The sequence below is a fragment of the Hibiscus syriacus genome, unplaced genomic scaffold (assembly GCF_006381635.1).
Source record: "Hibiscus syriacus cultivar Baekdansim isolate YM2019G1 unplaced genomic scaffold, ASM638163v2 tig00110239_pilon, whole genome shotgun sequence".
NCBI lineage: Eukaryota > Viridiplantae > Streptophyta > Magnoliopsida > Malvales > Malvaceae > Hibiscus > Hibiscus syriacus.
The window spans coordinates 2,879,487-2,903,296 of record NW_024062641.1 but is presented as its reverse complement, the minus strand read 5'-3'; the positions used below and the strand labels follow the sequence as shown (position 1 = coordinate 2,903,296).

At 37.3% G+C, this 23,810-nt stretch overlaps 1 pseudogene; it reads right to left on the bottom strand.

Annotated features, from left to right (window-relative positions):
• Positions 1-302: 302 nt before the first annotated feature.
• On the bottom strand, positions 303-9,584 carry LOC120114710 (annotated as a pseudogene).
• Positions 9,585-23,810: the final 14,226 nt, after the last annotated feature.

Here is a 23,810-nt window from a genome sequence, read left to right as displayed (position 1 = left end):
ACTTAACATATATTATTTTGAGAAAAAAAATCAGAAAGCAGTCATACAATACGAGACAAATAATATAATTTGATTTAATAAACCATATATCTACTGTTTAGATTAAGATTCAAGTTTCGATTCTTTTATAAACAAACTGTGTAAATTAAAATTTTCATAATCTTATTTATTTAAGTTTAAAAATTTAAAATATAAAACAATAAAATTTAAAGATAAACCCTAATACACAATATATATTTTATAATATAAATAACCTTGTCCCTCCCTATTCCAGTTCCCAAAAGTGAGAGACAAGAGACAATATAAATACAGTACAAGAAACGGTGGCACACGAAACAAAACAGCATTGTCATCTCTATTTTTACATTGAAAATTAAAGAAAAAAGAAAAGGAAGCGAACAATAACCAGTCACTACTGCAGAGTCCAACGTAACGGAGCGGTATTGTTCTATTTACAATTTCCGTTGGCTGAATACAAAATATTACTGCTGAACGCTTGGTCAGTCTTTTTTGGGCACATAAATCTCATTCTCATTTGCACCAGCACAAGAAGTTCTTTTTCTGCATCATGCATGCAAACATTACACAACTGATGAAAACCTCTATTGAACATAGAAGATGTTGGGAGTGTTGCGTGTGTCAAGAAGGGTGCAGCAGAGGATAATTAGCACTCAGGTTGGTTAGCAAGCTGTTATAGTTGGTTGTAACAACAGCTAGAACGTTAGGCAGTTAGTTGGCTTTAGCGTGAGTGTGATGTATATAAAGCAAGAACTACACCTTGTAAATTCAGATGGTCAATTTCATTCAAGTATTCTTTACTAGCAGTTTACAATCTTGAGTAGTATTTCAACATGGTATCTTTCGCCAGAGATCTTGGCTTCTAAGCTCCGACTGCGGTAATGGCGCTTGACAGTCCGAATGTCTCCTCAACGTCTGGAGGAGGTTCGTTGGTACGTTCACTTGTGTTCACCAACAAGAAAGTGAACGTTGTCTTGGATGAGATGAACTTCTTGCTGTGGAAACAGCAAGTGCTGCTCACAGTTCGAAGCCATCGCTTGGAAAGGATGTTGACTGGCTTGATGGCAGCGCCACCAGAGACTCTGGTTGATCAGAATGGTGAGCTCGTTCCCAATGAAGCGTTTGAAGACTTCATGGCCCAAGACAGTGCCCTCGCGTCTTGGTTATTGTCCACCATCAGTCCCCAGCTGCTGCCTCAATTCGTTGGTGCTGAGACAGCAGCTGCCGTATGGAGTAAGGTCACACAATTCTTTGCTAACCGCTCCACCACAGCAGTAATGAATCTGCTATACAAGCTTCAATCTCTCAAGAAAGGAGATGACAGCATGCATGTATATCTCACACGTGTTAAAGAAGTGTGCGATGCGCTGGAATCCTGTGGAAGCCCCGTTGCACCAGTTGAGCAGATTGTAAGTGTGCTTAAGGGTCTACCTCGTGAATACCAGTCTTTTATGGCGGTTATAACCACCATGCGTGAGAAACCCACTCTCGATGTTGTAAGTAACATGTTAATTGATGCTGAAACTCAATTGGCTGGTTTTGAGTTTTCAGCGGACAACCTTCCAATGAGTGCCCATGTGGCACAGGCTGCTAATCGATTTGTTCCTGATTCAAGAACCAATCAAGAGCTTAATCGTAAACCTTACTCTGGTGGTCGATCAGGTGGTCGTGGTCGAGGCCGTTCCCGAGTACAGTGTCAACTATGCGGTAAGATTGGGCACTTAGTTCAACAGTGTTGGTACCGGTTTGATCGCGATTTCCTTGGTGATGGCAATGACACACAACGATACAAAGCCAATTCTAGCAGTGCTAATTTTGCTGACAGCACGCAGTATGACTCCTTCAGTGAAGGAAGAGCCAATGAGCCCCCTCAAGCCAATGCAGCCTCTTCCTCTCGCGAGCATTGGGTAGTCGATTCAGGTGCCACGCACCATGTGACGCCAGATATTGCCAAACTAGCTCAACCATCTGATTATAGGGGACCAGGTAATCTTCTTGTTGGCAATGGTGCTTCTCTTCATGTAGAAACCGTTGGTAACACTTTGCTCTTCTCTCGGTCACAAGCATTAAAGTTAACCAATATTTTACATGTGCCTGAGATTACTAAAAACCTCCTTTCGGTGTCCAAGCTTGCTAGGGACAACCGAGTCTTTCTTGAATTTCATGCCAACGATTGCTGTGTTCGGGATGAAGTCACTGGGAGTGTTCTACTTCGAGGAAAACAGAACGGGGGCCTTTACTCGTTCGAGCTAGCTGATGGCAGGCATCCGGTTAATAATCAAGCTAGTGCTAGTTTAGTTACTAACTCAGAGGCGTTCGATTTGTGGCACAAACACTTGGGACACCCTTCTCTTCAAACTCTAAAAGATGTTTGTCATAAGCTACATGTAAAGATTTCAACTCATACCAATAAAGTTTGCTCGGCTTGTTGTATTGGGAAAATTCATAAACTACCATTTGAACACTCACAGACTGTATATTCTGAACCCTTTCAACTTGTATTTTCCGATTTATGGGGTCCTGCACCTACTCCTTCAAACGGATTTCGATATTACGTTGCCTTTGTAGACGCGTGCACTCGTCATTCTTGGCTTTACTTGCTAAAAGATAAGTCTCAACTTCTGAATGCCTTCCAATTGTTTAGGAGTATGGTAGCTACACAGTTTAATCTCACGATTAAAGCCATTCAAAGCGATTGGGGTTGTGAGTACAGATCACTCAATACTCTTCTGGCCAAAGAAGGGATTGTGCATCGAGTAACATGCCCACATACCTCTGAGCAAAATGGGGTTGTGGAGCGGAAACATCGACATTTGATCGAACTTGCCCTTGTTCTCCTTGCTCAGGCTGCCTTACCTTTGAAATTCTGGTCCTATGCTGTGACAACGGCAGTCTATCTCATTAATAGACTTCCCACTCGTGTGTTGCAAGGTGTCTCACCATTTGAAAGATTGTTTAACAGGCAACCTGACTATAATTTTATGAAGGTGTTTGGATGCAGGTGCTTTCCACATCTTCGAATTTTTCAGAAGCACAAGTTCATGTTTCGTTCCTAGCAGTGTACCTTCCTTGGGTACAGTCCTCAACATAAAGGCTACCAATGCTTGGCAACGGATGGGCGAGTTTACATATCTCGTCATGTTAAGTTTTATGAACTAACATTTCCTTTTGCAGAGCTGCAGTCCCCTCGTGTCTTAGCCAAGAAGAAGAATTCGCCTGCTTTAGACATAATTCTGCAACCACGACGGTTACATGTTCCTATGACTTCTTCACATACAAATACCTCTCCTGGGCTTACATTGACCCCCACTGCCTCTCGCAGTCCCATCGTGCCTATTGGGTCAAGCCTACAATCGGCAGAAAACCAACATGCCTCTCCCTCGCAAGCATCAGTGTCTCCCTCTACAGCCTTGAATGAAGAAGCATGTCATGAGTTTCATGCATCTGAACAACCTGTAGATGAGCCGGTTGTGGTACCCGAACAGTCCGTAGTTGAGCCGACTGTGGTGTCACAGCTGAATGTGAAAGTCAATACGCATCCGATGTGCACACGCAGCAAGGCTGGTGTTTTCAAACCCAAAGTTTTTCTCAGCAATCTTGATGAGGCTATCCCAGAAACTGTTTATGAAGCTTTTCAGTCTGAGAAATGGTCCGCAACTGTTCATGATGAGTTTGAAGCTCTACAGCAAAATGGCACCTGGACTCTCGTCCAACTCCCAGAAGGAAGGACGGCTGTAGGATGTAAGTGGCTCTTCAAAATCAAGAAGAATGCTGATGGTACTGTGCAAAGGCACAAAGCACGCCTTGTTGCGAAGGGGTACTCACAGGTACCAGGACAAGATTTCCAAGAGACGTTCAGTCCTGTGGTTCGATTCTCCACGATCAATATCATCCTTTCACTGGCTGTGTGGAAGAATTGGCCGCTTCGACAAATCGATGTTAACAATGCGTTTCTCAACGGCGGGTTGACTGAAGATGTGTTTATGAAGCAGCCACCTGGATTTGAGGTACACAATCCTGATGGCACACCCCTTGTCTGTAAGCTACAGAAGGCCCTTTATGGTTTACGACAAGCACCGCGTAACTGGAACAACAAGCTTCGAGATAGTCTGATTGCTCTGGGGTTTCGAGGGTCCAAAGCTGACAGCTCCTTGTTTATTACTGATCAGGCTGGCACTCGCACGTTTATCCTTGTATATGTCGATGATATCATACTGAATGGAGAATCGCTAAACCATATTGAGCATGTGGTTCGCGAACTCAACAAGCAATTTTCGCTCAACGACCTTGGTGATCTGTCCTACTTTCTGGGTATTGAAGTCAAGCGTGAAGCTAACTCCATTGTTTTAAGTCAAAAGAAGTTTCTGCTTGATCCGCTGGCCAAAGCCAAGATGACACATGCTAATCCGACTGCCTCGCCTATGGTTGTAGCTAATAAACTCTCTAAGGATGAAGGTAATTTGTTAGTTGATGCCTATGAGTTTCGCAGCCTTGTTGGATCTTTGCTGTACATATGTCATACTCGACCTGATGTGGCTCTTAGTGTGAGCAAGGTTGCTCAGTACATGCAAGCCCCTCGCGAATCCCACCTTATGGCAGTTAAAAGGATTCTTCGATACTTGGCAAGCACAGTGGACTATGGATTGTTGTTCTCGACTGCTGGCTCTAATTTGTCTATTACTGCATTTGCGGATGCAGACTGGGGAGGTGATGTCGATGACAGACGGTCAATGTCTGGTCATTGTGTATTCCTTGGCAAATGTTTGGTGTCCTGGCTATCAAGGAAGCAAAAGACTGTTTCACGGTCAACCATGGAAGCCGAGTATAAAAGCCTTGCTGATGTTGCTGCAGAAGTCACCTGGGTGAATACTGTTCTCGCTGACTTAGGTGAAGACTCGAACACAACACCAACAATCTGGTGTGATAACTCAGGAGCTGTTGCAATGAGTGCTAATCCGATTTACCATGCTCAATCCAAGCATGTTGACCTCGATGTTCATTTTGTTCGAGAAAAGGTGGCAGCCAAGCATCTACGAGTCCAATATGTCCCAGCCTCGCATCAGATTGCTGATGGCTTTACCAAACCATTAGCTAAAGGTGCCTTTGAACTTTTTCGTGATCAGATTATGGTGTGTTTAACAGAAAAAAAAAACAAGGGAAAAAGCAGGGGGAATATTGAACATAGAAGATGTTGGGAGTGTTGCGTGTGTCAAGAAGGGTGCAGCAAAGGATAATTAGCACTCAGGTTGGTTAGCAAGCTGTTATAGTTGGTTGTAACAACAGCTAGAACGTTAGGCAGTTAGTTGGCTTTAGCGTGAGTGTGATGTATATAAAGCAAGAACTACACCTTGTAAATTCAGATGGTCAATTTCATTCAAGTATTCTTTACTAGCAGTTTACAATCTTGAGTAGTATTTCAACAACCTCATATAGTAGCACGTATCGAAAGGTCGATTCTTGCTCAAACCCTTTTTGGTTTGTTTCTGATATTCCTAGTTGTATTTCAAAATAATGCAATTTTGGATGTGCTATTAATGGTTAAGTGATCCTGTTTATCTTCAAAAAAATAAGGGTCGAATGTAAATGAATCTTATTCGACTTACCCCAGATTTGGCTTCTTCTTCAATATCTATATATGCAAGGAGTTCTTCATGCTGAATTAATGCTTCGTGAAGAGCCTGTTCACACGCATACAAGTTCAGTAAATAACACTCCTACCGCTAACTCCCATCAACAAAGAAGAAAAGATTTCATCATTATTGAAACTTATATCAAATAACAAGCTGTAATGGCATCGCCCTAACTCTCTCTTACATCAGAGAACAATTACCTTCTTTGTAGCAATTAGTTCTGCTTCTAGCGCATCTACACGATATACTGCAGCATTCAGTAACTCCTCTTTCTCATGAGGCATCTCAAATCTTTTTGATTGCAGCATCTCAACCTTGTCTTCCAGATCACCCAGCCTTCTCACCACACAGATGACACGATGTTTGCCTCAGTAAACACTGGAGCAGGTGAGGGGGGACGAGTTTCCTCCTTGTATGTTGCTTCAACATGCTCCTCAAGAATGCTACATGTTAACTCGCTTGTACTCTGCTTTTTCATCATCTTCAAATTGTTCGGATAAGAGTTAAAAATGTCAAAAAGGCAACAACTAGGGCAGTGATATAACCATATATTCCTTTTGGAGTTTGCCTTTCCAGAAGCAGAGGAGTTCCTGCAATTCATGAGTTGATTAAATGTGTGACAGCGTGTTAAAAGCTTTGATAAGATGAGCAGAGAAAGGAGAAAAAAAAAAGAGATGTCCAAAGCCTGACAATATTCTGTTTATTATGGGTATAGATTATCATTAGAGACCATGAATTTAATACCATATGCATATGAGGACCTAGATACTCAAGGGTTGACACTGATTAGAGGGCATTCGATTTTGAATCTAACCACTGTATGCAGAAGGATCTTGCGTTAGAAGTGGGCAAAAAAAAAAGAACTATTTATAGTTAAAGATGGCATACAATATAGACAATAATTTCTCCCGTTACATTAACCAAGTAAAAAAAAGAAGAAGAAGAAGCTAAAACAGCTTTTAAACATACTTCATTTTACTAACCTTTAGAACCGGATGGACTCTGACGTGACACTTGTCTCTCACATTCAGAATCTACAACCTTGTCGATCATGGGAACATAATCACCAGGCTCAGACAAACCACCAGCAGAGATTGATTTGCCAGCCATTCTCGCCTACACAAACATCAGTGTATATTGTGATAAATTCAAGCTCAAAGTATCTATAGTGTAAGAAGAAAGTGTTCTACTTCTTAGGACGTTACCATGTCATTTAATACACAGTCAGCAAACCATCCACATGCATACTATTGGATAGAAGAAAGACTATCCTGGCATTAGGTGGTGTTTAAAACTGTGAAACTAGAATGTTAATGAAATCCTTTTATGTCAATCAGTCATATCAATTTGCAAGTATCTACCTCTTCGCTAACAGGAGCCAATATTGGATGTAAATAGCTCCTAGTTTTCTTAGGCGAAGTAATGTCTTCCACTTCCGATCCTGAATCTGCTGCAGATGTGTCACTACTCTTCATCTGACATGGTATAAAAATAAATAAATGCAGAAATAAAGCTACAGAGTATTTGACTGAATTCTAACAATGCAAAACTCAAAGCTGAGAAGGTATGATACGCATTGCGAAAGATAATTAATGAATATAACCACAGGGTAACATGGCTTATCATAGGCAATTACCCTTCCTTTGCTGTTTGAAACCGTCACAATCTGCCTAGGAAATAGTGCTTCACCACTGGCAATCATCTACATGAAGGCAGTCGATCGTATTACTTAAAACATATATGAGATTGCACAGAAAAAGGGGAAATAAAAATAAATTAAATTTATTCAGAGAGTGCATATCAGACCTTTAATATGTTGGGGTCTTTCCAGGGTCCTTTGTCTGACCTCATACAACCTCCCTGATCAGCACAAGTGCAACTGCCCCCAAGAAATTGCGGCAACTCACTAACCATGTTCAATATATTAAAAACTTTTAGTTTCCAGTACAATTAAATGTGAATTAATCAATATATCAGCAGCCAGAAAAATTAATTACCTTCCATCAATAATATCAAGCAACTTATTCTGGTAGTTGCTACCCAGAACCTGAAAGAAATTTAAAAAATTAGGCAACTTCTACCAACTGAGAAGAGTAGCTACTTTAGTAGAAAGCCAAATTATACAAACATTTTGAACTTACATTGATCTTACTAGCTGTTTTAGAATCAATAAAAGATTTAACAGCTTTCAGACCCATCTTAAAACCCGGACCAGCATTTATGATGAACATTCGGTAAAGTGTCTGTAGAGGGGCATTGGTAACAATAAACATTCCAATATTGAAAATAGAAGAAATATTCACAAAATATCTGAGCACATTAGCAAGTAGAAGAACATCTACCTCAGGATAGTTATCGCCATCAATCTTCTGCAGCCGCTTCACAAGATCTTGTGCATCCTTGCTAAAATTTTTGTAACCCTATGAAAAAAATGACCGGGAGTGAGCAATGTAAATGTTAAAAAAAAAAAAAACTCTAATCAGACAAACACAAAAATGATGGCAGGGAAGACCATAAAATTATAAGATCCAGCATAAGACATACAATGCCTTGAACATCCAAAATAGTTGTGCTTGAATCTATGTGTCTCTTTGCAGCAATGGAGCAAGCTGGAAATTTAATTGCAAAACACTTTTCAAATTCCTGCACATGGTATCTCACATATCTATCCAAAGTTGTGACTCGCATGAGATGGTCAGGTTCAACTTTTCCTAGCAATTCAATGTAAACAGGCCTTCTTTCCTTATCCACCCCATGATAACCTTGAGGGTAGTGTTTCAACACCTCATTCAGCTCACAGAAATCAAAATGCTGATTAAATCATAATAACATTAAAAGAAAAAATGTGAAAAAAACTTTAAATAAATCAGGCAACAAGTAAATAAACAACCCGGAAATAAAGAAGTTATACATGTCCTTAAAACTTAGGATAGAGGCAAATATCTAATGCGGTAACTAAGATCCCAGAGATAATGTGGAGCATTCTTGCAGTACGAAAGGATCACCTCCAAAATAGTATCAGTACCAAAGTCTTTCCTCCATTGTATCATATTATCCCACATGTGCTCCGCTTTTTCGATGTCAAACTTCCTTGCTTTCAAGAATCTGCAAGAAAACACCTATTTCTATAAGCACAACACAAACAGACCAATCGTACGTCGGTTATGTTTCTATTGCAATTTTCAACCCACCTGAGTAGCATATGATAATCGTCATGTGTAGCAGGAAGCAACTGCTCGGCGATTAATTCCTGACGGAAAGCATCAACAGTTTGCAGCTCCTCAATGTCTCGAAAATCCTTAATCGAAAGAGAGATACCGCTTTTCCTCCTACTACTTTTCTTCTTAAGAGAACGTTTAAATTTACTTGATGCCTTTATCGCTTTTTTCTTAAGATTTCCAATTCTAGTCTTCCTGTCCTCTTCAGAGACTTCGAAATCAGATTTCCTATCTTTTCTGTCATCATTACTAGTGAAACCTTCGAAACCTACATAATTAACAAGAATTTCATCGACGATTCCTTAAAAACTGAATTTCAATCGGAGATTCAAAAATAACAGCTCAGATGATAAAGCAGATAACAATCAAGAAACAATAAGTATGAATCACAGAATTGGTACGTGATGGAGCAAAACGGTTTAAAAAGAAAAGCAGAGAAGTCCACTTACAGGGCCTCGCGAAACGATCGAGATGACCGGACATGTTTGAAGGATCGGTATACAATCGTCAAACCTGTAGTCCACGATCAAGAACGTGTGGATATGATCAGTTTTGAAAAACGGAACAGAAAATGAATGAGAGGGTAGCAAAGAAGTAAAGATTTTACTAGTGGGATCTGAAAAGAAACGGTAGTTCATACAAATCGATCTTCGGAAATGACGTGGCTGCTCCAGTGTAGACAGGCAAACAGACAAAGGAAGAATAAATTAAGAAACAAATACATCGTAGAAAACTAAAATGTAAAAAGTTTATATATTTATTTATCATTTATTACACTATCAGAGGAGGAAACGACGAGCAGAAAAAGGGACCAGCCAGTAGGTCCCACTCTCTCTCCGTTTGAAAAGTGTGCAGGTAGCTTTCATAATCAGCTGCACTGCGCATGAACCTTTCGCGGGAATTTTGCCGACGGTTAACGAGTTTCTGTCTGTGCCTTAAATTGTTCTATTCACTGTCCATTAATTGTACCAGTAGTATTAATTAAAACCCAGAATAAATATAGCTTTTAATTATATCCAGTCGGATTACTCTTTTTTTAATCTAATTCATAATTGTTTTTTAGTTCAAGTAATCTTAAAAAAAAGTAAATTCTGTTAATATTTTTTATTTATTTTATTTTAATTTTGTATTAAATTTAAGGATTTTTAAAAAAATATTCGAATATGATCTTTTAGTTCTAAAAATATAATCAACTTTTTTATTTAAAAGAAAATTTGAATAAAATATTTTAATAATTTAAATATACTTCAATTTTTAATTTAATTAATGTGACACCCTAATTTTCGGGCTACTAGTTTCGGGTCTACGTGAGAGGCATATGAACCCCATGAATTTTATAATTTAAGTCGTTGGTCTAAATTGGGTTGGAATTAGACCCAATTAGTCATAAATAGGAGATTTTTTAATGGTAGAAAAATGAGAAAGGGTCAAAACCATAATTACCCCATTTTAAAAGATGAGTGCTTTTTATATCTCTCATTTCGTCTTTTCCCTTCATTTCTTCTTCTTCTTCCCTTCTACACCTTTTCTTCTCCATTCTTCCACCCAAGTACCATAGCTCAAAGGTAAATTCTTGAGCCCCTTTAATGCTTCATTTTCGTCCTAAATTCCTCCAACAACTTTGGTTTGATTATTCAAGTCTTGAGTTATTTCTAGTTAAAGAAAAAGTAGGGTTTTCATCCAAATCATAAAGGAAATGACCGTGGCTAAGCAATGAGCTTCATTTCAGGATTTAAACATCAAGGTAGTGTATTTCTAATCCTTTGGAGTGTTAAGGCTTTTATAAGCATGATGATTTGTTGAGATTTGGGTATTTGATCATTTTAGGGTTTAAACTTGAATTCATGATTAAATGACGTTTTAGATGTAAATAAGGTGTTTTATGCCACTTTAAGACCCATAATTAGACTCCTAAAGATGTAGTACATGATTATGAACCAAATTAAAACTTTTTGGGTGAATTTTAAGTGCTTTCAGAGCCTAAACAAGTCATTTTTGGGTTCGAGTATCAATATTGGATGAATTGGAATAAAATCTGAGCTTTCTCTAGTTGAGAGTATCGATACTTTCCCAAGAGTATCAATACTTTTCTAAGAGTATCAATACTTTCCCAAGAGTATCCATACTTTCCTAAGAGTATCCATACTTTTCATAAGAATATCGATATTACTCACTTTAAATGGTTAGCTTTGATCTCTTTAAGGCCCACAAGAGCTAAGGATGGTCTGTAATGGTAGAACTTAGTCCGTGAGGGATGTAAATGGCCAAAGGGGCCTAGAGACACTTGTAGGAGTGTGTTACAACCAAGGTAACCATAGTACATGTAATGCATCAAGTATCTTCAGTTGATAACATAGTGAATTATATCAAGGAATAAATGATCATTGTAGAGGATGTACCTATAAGAGGTATGACGAAATAATCAGATTATGAAATAATGTAATCGTGTACGACGAGAATGTTAACGAATAGTGGACGTACAATTGTCCCTCTAATTCGAGGGTGAATTGAGGGAAAGTATGGTAAAAGAGAATAGAGTATTACTACCCAATATTGAACCCGAGTTAGGTATCAGGCTAGCTAGTATCACAGCTAGTGAAAAAAAAACACAATAATTGTTGAAAAATCATGAAACACGTAGAGATTCCCCTAGAGACATAGAACGACTAAAAATCCATTAAGTAATGAATGATCAAGATAGAGTTGCTTAATAAACCAACATCAGTAACATGCTAATAAACCTTCACTTACTGTTTTAGATGAGAGAACGAGCGAGATAGTAGCTAGTGAAGGGGTTTACCTAACTTTAATGTGTCGAGCTATATTCGAGTGTAGTCAGACTACCTTAGTTGCCCTAGAGGGGCATTGTCAGTGCTCGAGGAACTTTAGTGGCTAACTAGGGCGCGAGACCTGAACACCCATAATGAGTGGGTTAGCGATGTCAGTGTTGTGTGACCTTTGGGCCTTTAGATATGCATGTATAGTTGCATCAGTCCAGTACAACATATATCTTTAAATCTTAGCGTGTTGGCTATGTGAGACCGACCTAATGCTTCAGTTAAGCGAGAATTGTACCGATGTTGTGACACCAAATTCTCTCTAATGATCTACTTGATGACTATGTAAGGACTAGAAGATCATTCAGCAGCTTAGTGAGAATTTCACTGATGCTATGTGACATCGGGTTCCCTCAATTAACTAGTGTCTGATGGCTATGTGAGATCATATACTAGTTAGTGTGACATTAAGATAATGCATAACATATTTAGTGTTGTATTAAGATAATGCACATGAGTGTTAGTGTCGCATTTAGATCATGCACAAGAGTGTGACATTAACATAATGCATAACAGATTTAGTGTTGTATTAAGATAATGCACATGAGTGTTAGTGTTGCAATAAGATAATGCATATGAGTGATTAGGGTTAGAGACCCTTTAGTGGTGTACACATGGTAAGGCCCTTAGTAGAGGACTAAAGGAAGAATAAGACTCCTACTTCAAAGCTAGAACAGTTAAGCCCTAAGTAGGTAGCACTTGATCAAGATCATGCATGTACCTATTGCTTAGTACCATGTCATTAGCATGCTTATGTTTATGAAACTCATAATGTTGCTCTATATTGGCTATTATACTACTAGGCTTTGTAAACTTAATGTTCGAATGTTTTCATTCACAGGTCAATAGTTAGGGCCGTTCGTGGAGCACCGTCATAGCATAACTTCCAGCATCTCCTTCAGAGTATTGTACTATAGCTTTAGTGAACAAATGTATTCATAAAACCTTACTCATGTATTTGGTTTATCAACTCTGAGTTGTACTATTTTGATTTTATACGGAACTATGGTTTATAAAATATTTTATAACTATTATATACATTTTTTATGATACCATTCAATATGTTTGAAATGAAAATAAATAAGTTTTAAAATTCAGGGGTTGCCTCGGCGACCCAATGTGAAACTTTAGGATTATTTGGGTTTAGAGAGTTATACTAGTGGTATCAGAGCGTCAGGTTGAGTTGGTCCTAGGACCTAGTGGCCAGTTTTAGTAAGGTGTTAGTGAATACATGCCCCTAGATATTGAACGTACTTGTATAAGTTTGGAATCCTTATGGTGCTTCTTTTCATAACCGGTGTTTCTTTTCTTAACCGGTGTTTTAGAAAAATTTGATGGTGGATAGTTTCGAGTGTGGTTTTAAGGATAGGATAGAGAGATGAGCTTTTCATCCCGACAACATTAATGAGCAGTTCCTGCCTAGGCCAAATGATCATGAGATCCCGTTCGGTGTCAGAGTCGCAAAGGCGACGTTCTTTAGAGGTTTGACTTCCACACTTAGGGAGATAGTGGACACTATTCCTAGAGCGCAGACTGTTCAGCCAGCCGTCAAGAGTGCGTTAGTATCGTTAGAGACGCCAGTAGAGAGATTAAAGAGGTATAAAACAATTGACTTTTATGGTTCAGGCGATGATGATATGATTTCAGCTGATTAGTGGCTATGAGAGACTATGAGGACATTGAGGGAACTTCACCTTACCCTAAAGGGTAAGTTAGAGTGTACCACCACTTTGCTCAAGGGTAATGCTATCGATTTGTAGGAGACTGTAAGGATGGTCCTACAGCCAGAGGTGTCTATGTGGGATTAGTTCCTAAGCGAGTTTAGAGGCAAGTATATCAACGAGGTACATATATATGGGTTGAGGATACAATTCACTCAACTAGTTAAGGAGATCGCTCAGTGTACAAGTTTGAGAGGGATTTTTTTTCGGTTGAGTCACTATGCTCCAAAGTTAGTTGTAATAGAGTCCATGAGGTACAAGAGGTTCTTAGAGGGGCTTCATATTTTAGACATGGCATGGTAGGCAAAGGCCGTAGAGAAGATGAAGAGTGTGATGAAGAGTTTATTAGGTGAGTCAGGCACCCCAAGTATGAGGACACGTGTACTAGTAGATCTATCTCAGTCAGTGGCAGAGAGGGCCAGAGTTTCGCATAAGTAGAGGAGAGTGACATAAACTTTTTCACTTCAATCGAGTCAGGGGTCAGAGGTAGGATCTCGTAGGAGACTGCCAACCTCACTGTCTATGTCGAGATCTTGAGGCTCTGATAAAGTTTTGAGTTATCCAGAGTGGGAGAAATGTGGAAAAAATCATCAAGGAATGTGTTTTAAGCTCTCTAGGAAGTGTTATAGATGCAGATCCTTGGAAGATTTAGTGAGGGACTACTCGAGTTTAGATGGTGATGTTTCATATCTACGTAGGGAAGCGACCCTAGCAGCTTAGTATAGTAAAGAGCCTACCTAGATAGGTGTTATTTATATGCTCAGGAAGGAGAGAAGAGGAGTGGATCAATCTTTTTCTGGTTCATCAGTGTGCAATTCATCTTGTCAAATTCTAGAGAGGCAAGGTCAGGACGTCGATGTCGCAAATGAGATGACATGTATATTTTCAGCTACCTTAGTTTTCATCTTACTTCAGTAGGTGTATGGGTATGAATTCTTTTGCGATGTCAAGTGAACTAGTTAGGAATAGTATTCATGTAAAGGATCCAAGCGCGAGTATCCAAGTACCTAATTGATGGGCCTTAGTGGAATAGACAAGGTTACCATAGAATTTTTTTAGGTTTGGGTCAGACTCTGTAGTTGACCTAAATGAATTTGTTAGCACAAGTGTTGTTTGACCATAGGATTGAGAATCTAGATTTAGGAGAATAGGTGGTTGTTCTTTGTTGAGTTGAGGGTCAACTCTAAGAAAATATTGAGGCACAAAATCTTCCACCCTTGCGTGTTTCCTAGGGAATATCCGTGTGGATGGTCAAGTTAGATATGATATTTTCAAGATGTTTTTGTATTTCTAGTAGAGGGTTCATGTAACCGACATGTAGAGATTTAGTAATTTCATGTTCAACTTTAGAGGTAAGGATCTCCATGAAAGTGTTAAGAATACCCATGTTACTCTTGCTAGTAGTTGATCACCATGTTGTGAGCAAATCATGATATATCTTAGCTAGTGCCAAGGCAATTCAGTTGCTAATTGGGTGCAGATGCCCCAAGTACTCACGAGGAGTAAGTTAGCAGGGTGTACATTCTGATACAATAGTTCTGGAATTTCACCATAGGTACTAAGGGTACTATAGGCATGATAGTGAGTTATGAGTCTCGAGGTGTAGTGAACCATCCGTTGTCACTATAACGCCTTCTTGCATGAACAATAAGTGAATCAACTAAGTGAGATAAGTTGTGTTAGTGATGTCTTTGTACTGGTATATAAGCACGAGCTATATACAACACATAGTAGTATGCATCGTTGTGTAGTACTGTGGATTTTAGTGATTAAGATTAAAAGAAATCAAGTATGATAAGCTACGTTTGACTAGCGTTAGTCTTCATAACTCAATGGTGGTAAATTATAGTGAGTGCAAGACGTAAAGTCTCAGGATCCTTAAGTCAGAATATGGTTACGTGAGATCTCTACTTTGTGTGGTGCGCTCTCCAAGATAGCCATATATTGCTAGTTTCGCTCAGTAATTAGCCGATTTCTATTTATGAGTACCTTAGATACTCGATTAGGTAAGTTTCACGTATGTAAACCATAAGGAAAATGAAGAATAGTCAGGTAGCATGGATAAGTATTAAATCAGAGTTGCACAACAAAAACGTAGAGATCGATGTTAGAAAGTCAAGAATTGTCATCATATCTTCAGTAGTCGACATTGAGATCATGTATGATAAGTGTTCATAGGATGATAGCATTTAGTATGTTGAGCTACCTAAGTTCAGCGAGCATAAGAGATTTATATAATTATGTAGTAAGTTAACTCGATTGAGTAAGGTTAACCAATGATGAATTTAACGATAGTAGTGAATTGTAGAGTAGCATTGTCCCTGTGACACGTTCTGAGCATATAGTATCAGACAATAAGAATGCAATTTCCTTGTCTTCATGTTTCTCGAAGGTTTTCATTTAAGGTTCGACGTTGGTAGCACCCTTGGAAAATCATAGATCGATTTAGTGAATTTCGAGTTCTATGTCATGTTGTGAGGACTTCTTCCTTAAGGATCAAATTCGATAAGAGTCTAGGTGCTCCAGGATTTCTAAGTGTTAGACATAAGGGTAGGTTGTTTTTCAGTCTAAGTAAATTTTGAGGACAAAATTTCTTTTAAAGAGGGGAGAGTTATAACACCCTAATTTCCAGAATATGAGTTTCAGGTCTACAGGAGAGGTATATGGACCCCGTGAATTTATAATTTAATTCGTTGAACTTAATTGGTTAGAATTAAGTCCAATTAGCCATAAATAGGAGATTTTTGAATGGTATAAATATGAAAAGGGACCAAAACTATAATTACCCATTTTAAAAGATGAGAGCTTTTTATATCTCTCATTGCATCTTCATCCATTCATTTCTTCTTCTTCTTCTTCCTTTCTCCACCTTTCCTTCTCCATTCTTCCACCCAAGTACTATATCTCAAAGGTAAGTTCTTGAGCCTCTTTCATGCTTCATTTTCGTCCTAAATCCCTCTAGCAACTTTGGTTTGATGATTCAAGTCTTTAGTTATTTCTAGCTAAAGAAAAAGTGAGGATTTTCATCCAAATCACAAAGGAAATGTGTATGGCTAAGCAAGGAGCTTCATTTTTGGATTTAAATATCAAGGTAGTGTATTTCTAATCATTTGGAGTGTTAAGGCTTTCATAAGATGATATCTTTAAGCTTGGCTTGATGGCTATGTGAGACAGAGCCAATGTTTCAGTTGAACGAGAATTATACCGATGCTATATGACACTGGCTTCCCTCAATGATCTTCCTGAGGGCTATGTGAGGACTAGGAGACCATTGAATAACTTAGTCAGAATTTCATCGATGCTATGTGACACAAGGTTCCCTCAGCTAACTAGTGTCTGATGTCTATGTGAGACCAAATACTAGTCAGTGTGACATTAAGATAATACACAATAGAGTCATGTTGCATTCAAATAATGCATAAGAGTGCCGGTGTCGTATTTAGATAATGTGTAGTAGTTACAGTGATTAGGGTTAGAGACATTTTAGTGGTGTTGTAACACCCTAATGCGATCTAACCCGAATATCATACGGTTAGTGGTACATGGGACACTGAAGTGGCTAACTCAAAATTTTTCATTCAAAACATTTGTAAAACATCCATAATCGATTACCGTAACATGATTGAAGGATTATAAATTAAGGTTTACAAAATATGGGAGTCTCCCAATAAGTACAAAATACAACCATCGAGTTTTAAATCAAAACAAAGTTATGACTCGAAATAAATACAAGGTCCACTTAAATACATACCCTCTAACAAACTCAAGACATACTCTATAACGGCTGATCTGGAATGTATCGGTATGATAGACTCCTCGTTGGTCCTCTACTGATCTAGGAACGAAAACACATTCAATACGCTGAGCTCACAAGCTCAGTACCACGATAATAACTATACAATTCTACATCAACAAGTATAGGATAGGTCCAGTGGTGCAGTTGGAGGAATTTTACGTGCTTCTCAGATAATACACTAGCCTATCTTGAGACAAAATAATCTCATGGTAAGAGCTGAAATTTTATGTGCATCGAAACTTATACCTCTTGTATATTTCGCCTACTCGAGAGTTTTGTGGTGCGGATCAAAATTTTACATGCATCGAAAGTTCACATCTGAACCTTTATAGGCTCTCGAGTATTGGGTATGATCCAGAATTTTAAATGCATTGGATGCATACCTAATCAAACAATATCCAAATATTTCATATAGAAGACGATCTTCATAATGCTAAAGTAACTCGGATGTCCTTATCGTTTCTCGAGCATCACACAAAGGTCACTTTTATGTCATCCTAACTTGCTTGATTTCTATGGTGAAATTAGTTACTTTAGCTGTTCCCACTTATATCATGGTACATAAAGTTTATATGATCTTAAAACCCCTAAATCAGAACACCTCAATAGATTGGTAAAATTGCCCAATTTATGAAGATGGTACCGATACTGTGCCAATAGTACTAATACTAGAAATAGCTTTGATGTTTTGAAAATAACTTGGTATTGATACCCCTATGGGAAGTATCAATACTTTACCCTTGGTATCGATACTCCCATGAGTATCGGTACAAAAATTAGCCACTAGAATCCTAGGGTTGCTACATATATCGATATCACTCCTTGAGCATTAAGTCCAAACCACGAGTAATCTTTCATGCTTACAAACATCAAACATAGAATTTTCCATGGATTAATCTAGCATGCTTCATGAACTTAACTAACCATTTATGCACTTATAATGATCTACGTGTGGTATGGACAAGTAAGAAACGTGTTACCTTACTGCTTAGCTGCTGAAAAATGTCCCTAACTCACCCAAGGACTAGATTTTCCTAATCCCCCGCCTTAAAGATTTCCCCTTTTTCTTTCACTAATAAAAACAAGGAAAATGAGTTGTTAACTCAGTTTAGAACTTGGGGAAATGCTAAAAACTAATTTTTATAACTTAAATATGTCAAAATGAATTGAAATCCTAAGGTTCCATAAACCCCACTAAAACCCACTTTTGGCTAACTTAACCAAAACTTACAAAGAAGGGCTTGAATTGTACTTGGAGGGAGTAGATTATAGTCCTTACCTTGGAAATTCCAGGAGATGCTTGGGGTTCTTAAAGTTCCAAACTTTTCTTGTCTCTTGAGTGAAAAAGGAAGATGAATAAATGGAGAGAATGATATAAAGATGGGGTGGGAAAGAGAAGAGGAATTTCATACATGATATTATCCCATTAAATGGGATTTTAGCTTTGTTTTGAATAAACGGTTTATTTACTTATTTAGTCCTCATCCCATTGGTTTATGATTAAAAACATTCCTTTTTAACTCCTATTGTGCTCATCCTAAGACAAACAAAATCCCACTTGGATCAAAACTTTCATAAGCTAAGGGAATTTTATTTTAAAACCACATAGAAAAACCGAAACTCCTAACCGAAATTTAGGGCATTATAACTCTCCCCTCCTATGAAGCAATTTCGTCCTTGAAATTTACCTGAATAGAAGAGATGAGGATCTTGAAGTTGTATATTTTCCTCGACTTCCCAAGTCGCTTCCTCTGTACCATGGTTCCTCAATAAAACTTTCACCAATCTTGCTTTTCAATTCTTTGACGTCACTAGCTAGGATTCTGATTGGTTATTCTTCATAGTTCATGTCCTGACTACCTCAATCTGCTCCAACAGTAGGACATAGGACGGATTGGATTGGTATCTTCGCAGCATGGACACATAAAACACGTTGTGGATACACTCTAATTCTGGAGGCAAAGCCAACAATAAGAAATTGGTCCAACTCTCTCTAATACTTCATCGGGTTCTATGAATCGTGGAGTCAATTTACCCTTTCACCCAAATTAGAGCACATTTTCCCATGGGGAGACATTGAGAAACACTTTGTCTCCCACTATGAACTCTATATCCTTGTGCTTCAGGTCAGCATACTACTTATATTTGTCAGAAACCTCTTTAAACTGACTCTGAATCAACTGAACCTTCTCTTTAGTCTCTCTTATCAAGACAAGACTCACGGAGTTCTAAACTTACGTCTATATAGAGATTCATATGGAGCAATCTTGATGCTTGCCTAATGGTTATTGTTGTATACAAACTCCACCAATGGTACGTGATCCTCCCAACTATCATTAAGATCTAAAACAATACACCTAAGCATGACTTCCAAGATTTGAATGATGCGTTCGAAATACTTGTCAGTCTGTTGGATATTATCGAGGTAGGAACTCCATGAAACCTCACTATCTCACAGATATATAAATGCGCCAATATCTCTGTAACACCCCCAACCCGTATCCGACCCAGAACCGAGTCCGAGGTGTCACATTGGCTTTTCAAAACTCTGTTCTTTACAAATTCTGTAAAATCTTAAATTATCATTTAAGAAAATAGGTACTTCATATAATAATTACAATCAAATTATTTCTTCAAAACCGATCAGAGCGTATTCAATTTAAATCTTGTGACTACATGCCACTAAACTCTATAATCAAAAAACATATGTTCAATATGTTTCTGATCTGATCATCGTAAGGAAGATACTAACCTGTCTTTCTCCACGCTACATCCATTCTCGTTTCTCAAACCTATGTGTGAAGCATTCACACGCTATGTCGATGACTTAGTGAGACATATAAAACATATAATGAAACTATTCATATATTCATGCAAAAAAACAAGTATTTTTATCACATACAAAAGTATATAGCCTTTCATATAACCAATAAATACATATACATATATGATTTCACAAAGAGTACACGTAGCATCATATCAAATTATACATATTATGCACAATCATTTCTATTATTACCAATCTGTACGTTAGTCCTTATTATTTGCTACTCTTATCTGCCAACATCACATCATATCCCATGTATCACTTTATATTACAAAAACACATATACTCTCATTATTATTATCCTCATTCTCATTATCATATGATTCCAAAATTATTATTATACATGTCACATAACACAGATATCAATTCACAAATGAACACACATATTCTCATAACAATTATTGATTCTCTTTAAAGCCCATGCACTCTTTTGAGAACTTAAGGTATGTGAGTACATAGAGGTTGTGCACTATGATGTCACCATAGCTCGTATAATTCCCACTATGGGTGCAAAGAATTTCTCCCGTAGGACCACTATGTCCCGTAGGACCACATAGAATACATATGTACCGTAGGACGATGTAGAACACATATGTCCCGTAAGACCACTATATCCTGTAAGACCACATAGAACCCTCGACTTTTGGCATGTCAACTACACATATAGCTCTCATAACACATTACATGGGCGTTACCTTTTATATCTTTTCACATATTCACGTAGACACATAGTTTACTTTCACGTAGCATAGTTCCATGTAATTCACATTCACTTATCACATAGCTTCTCACTTTTACTTGTATTCTTTTTCACAAAACACATGTTTGCATATACATGCTCTCATACAATCCCTTCATTCAGTTATAACATTTAACCTAGCTTATTACACTATCATGTGTTCACATCACTCATTTAGCATACATAGCATATCATGTAACATTCTAGTAGAAACACATATAAGTCATATCACTTTCACATATATATTTCATCTCATGGGATCACATAACCTATTTCCATACATACATACATTTATATAGGTCACATATAAAGATAAATTCAATCAATTAAACATATGCATTTTCTCATATACAATACATTTAGCACCATATCACTACATGTTTATGCTTCAGTTATCCTTACATGTTTATGCTTCAGTACCCCTAATCACATAATTTTTGAATTAGACTCACATCAAGTCTTAATTCCCTATACATAATGTACACTTAATATCATGTACTCACCTGGTCTCAATGAACACTCATGAGCTCTTGTTCTTCCTTGCGTATCTTACTTTGCCGACCTATCTGAACTTTGCTTTCGATCGATGTCTACACAATCATGTATTGATATCATCAGTATCTAATTAATATACTATAATCTATCATTTCTTAGACTTAAATAAAGATTTATTCCATTTCCATTGAAGTGCATCGATACATTCTACAGTGTATCGATGCATCCCTTTACATGTGCATCGATGCACTACCCATGCATCGGTACACAATTTACATTCGATGTTTGTATTTTAATGGTCATTTATTTTAGAGTGCATCGATACACATTGAAGATGCATCGATGCACACTACCCATAAATTACATCTTGAGCACGAAATTCACTCTCTTTTCAGCTCAAATCTTCATCTTTCACCTCCTTTAATATTCCTAACTTTCATACAAATACTTGCACTCATTTCTACTCAATAATCACTTCTTTAACCTCCATATCCTCTCCTCCTTATGAAATTCAAGAATCATACCCAAATTTTAACATGTTACAAATCCAATTCTAACACTTTATACATGTTAATTAGATTGATGACAAGTCAAATTCACTCTTAAACCTCATTAAAGAACCCTCTTTCAAGATTTCACTTATTCCTCTCTTTTCTTTAATTCCCTCTATTCTCTTTATCTTATTGTTTCAAAACAATTTAAGCTCTCCTTAAGCTTAATTATCACTTAATAATCAAAACTCAACCTTAAATTTAACCAAAAACTCAAAAATCAAAAACTCACCTTTAGCTCTTGGTTTTCACGCGTGAAGGAAGAAGAAAGATGAAGAGAACTCTAGAAACCACTTTGTTTCCTCTTCTCTTTCACGTGTTTAATATATAACCATCTTTAATTATTTTCCTTGCAAATGACCTTTTTGCCCTTCAATTCATCTAATAATTACTAACATCTTTCAAGTAATATTTATAAATAATCATTGAACTATTCCATTCTTCTACTTTAGTCCCAAAATTCTAAAACTTTACGATTTAGTCACTAACCCATAGTTTAGGATGTTACAAATCTCCCCTCCTTTTAAGAAAAATCGTCCTCGAATTTTCACTTTATAACCAGATGAATCAATCCTTATATACAGTCCTCTTTTATTACTCAATACATATCTCTGATTACCGATCTTTATCACCTTTCATAACTTTTTATAATCAACTTCACTTATACAGAAACTCATTCTTTACCATTTCTTGTACTTGTACTTTCCTTCAAATGTTACAACTCTATCACCTTTACTACATTACATTTCTATAATCAAAATACATAATCTTATCTCAATCCACACCATACTTAGTTAGGTTACCCTGGCCCCATCTTCTAATCCTTTAATTTTAATACAATTATTATCATATAACTCTGTTAGTCAGTACTAGTTCTTTCAATCTAAAGCACAAACCTTCATCGAATCATTCATATACATCTTTCCAATCATAATTATCTCCACCATAGTTTACTTAACTTATCAAATTCACATTCAATTTCATACACTATGTGATTTCCATTGTTCAAACTTAACATTCTAATTTCCTTTGTCTCATAAACTGATTACTGATGTATTCATTTTTAAACTCTTATTATCAATCCTTAACTTTACTCAAACATATGAATCCTCACTTGCTTCAGTTTATCACATTGCTATAATCCAAATATACAACCGTATTCAGATTCACCTCATATTTAGTTATCACAACCTGACAATCTCTTAATCTCTTATAACTCCAATACATTTTTCATCACATAATCTAGTTAGCCAACGCTAATTCTTTCCATCTTAACTGCAAATCCTTATCATATCCACACTCTTACTTATACACAATATTATCCCTTCGTTTCAAACTCATAAGCTCTGATTTTATATATATGGCTTATACGTTTATCACTGATACACTTATTCTTGAACTCTTCTACTAATTCTCACTACATCATTTTATCTTTTAACGCTCTTATAGTGAAACTTGTTCATAATATTCCATATTATGAACAAAATAACAAAATTACTCCATATCACTTTTCCAATTCAAAATAATGAATACATCTTATCATTATTCTGATATGATTTCAACTTTCTGAAATCAACATTTAATCTTACGAGGCACTTCCTGATGTATCCGCTTTTCATCCTACCTGGCCAGGGCAAGTGAATTGCTATCACAATCAGTTTTACCCCTCACTTCATTTCGAAATCAATATAATCATACTTCTGTTATAACTTAACAGTCTAATTCTATTAGCAAGACATCATACTCCTTACACTATCAGATCAGAAATTTTTCACTCTATGTTGGCATGTACACTTTTTTAAAACTCATTTACCTTCGGTTTAAGCCTAGAATCGACTAAACCGTAGCTCTGATACCATTAAATGTAACACCCCCAACCCGGATCCGAGTCTGAGGTGTCATATTGGCTTTTCAAAACTCTGTTCTTTAAAAATTCTGTAAAATCTTAAATTATCAATTAAGAAAATGGGTACTTCAT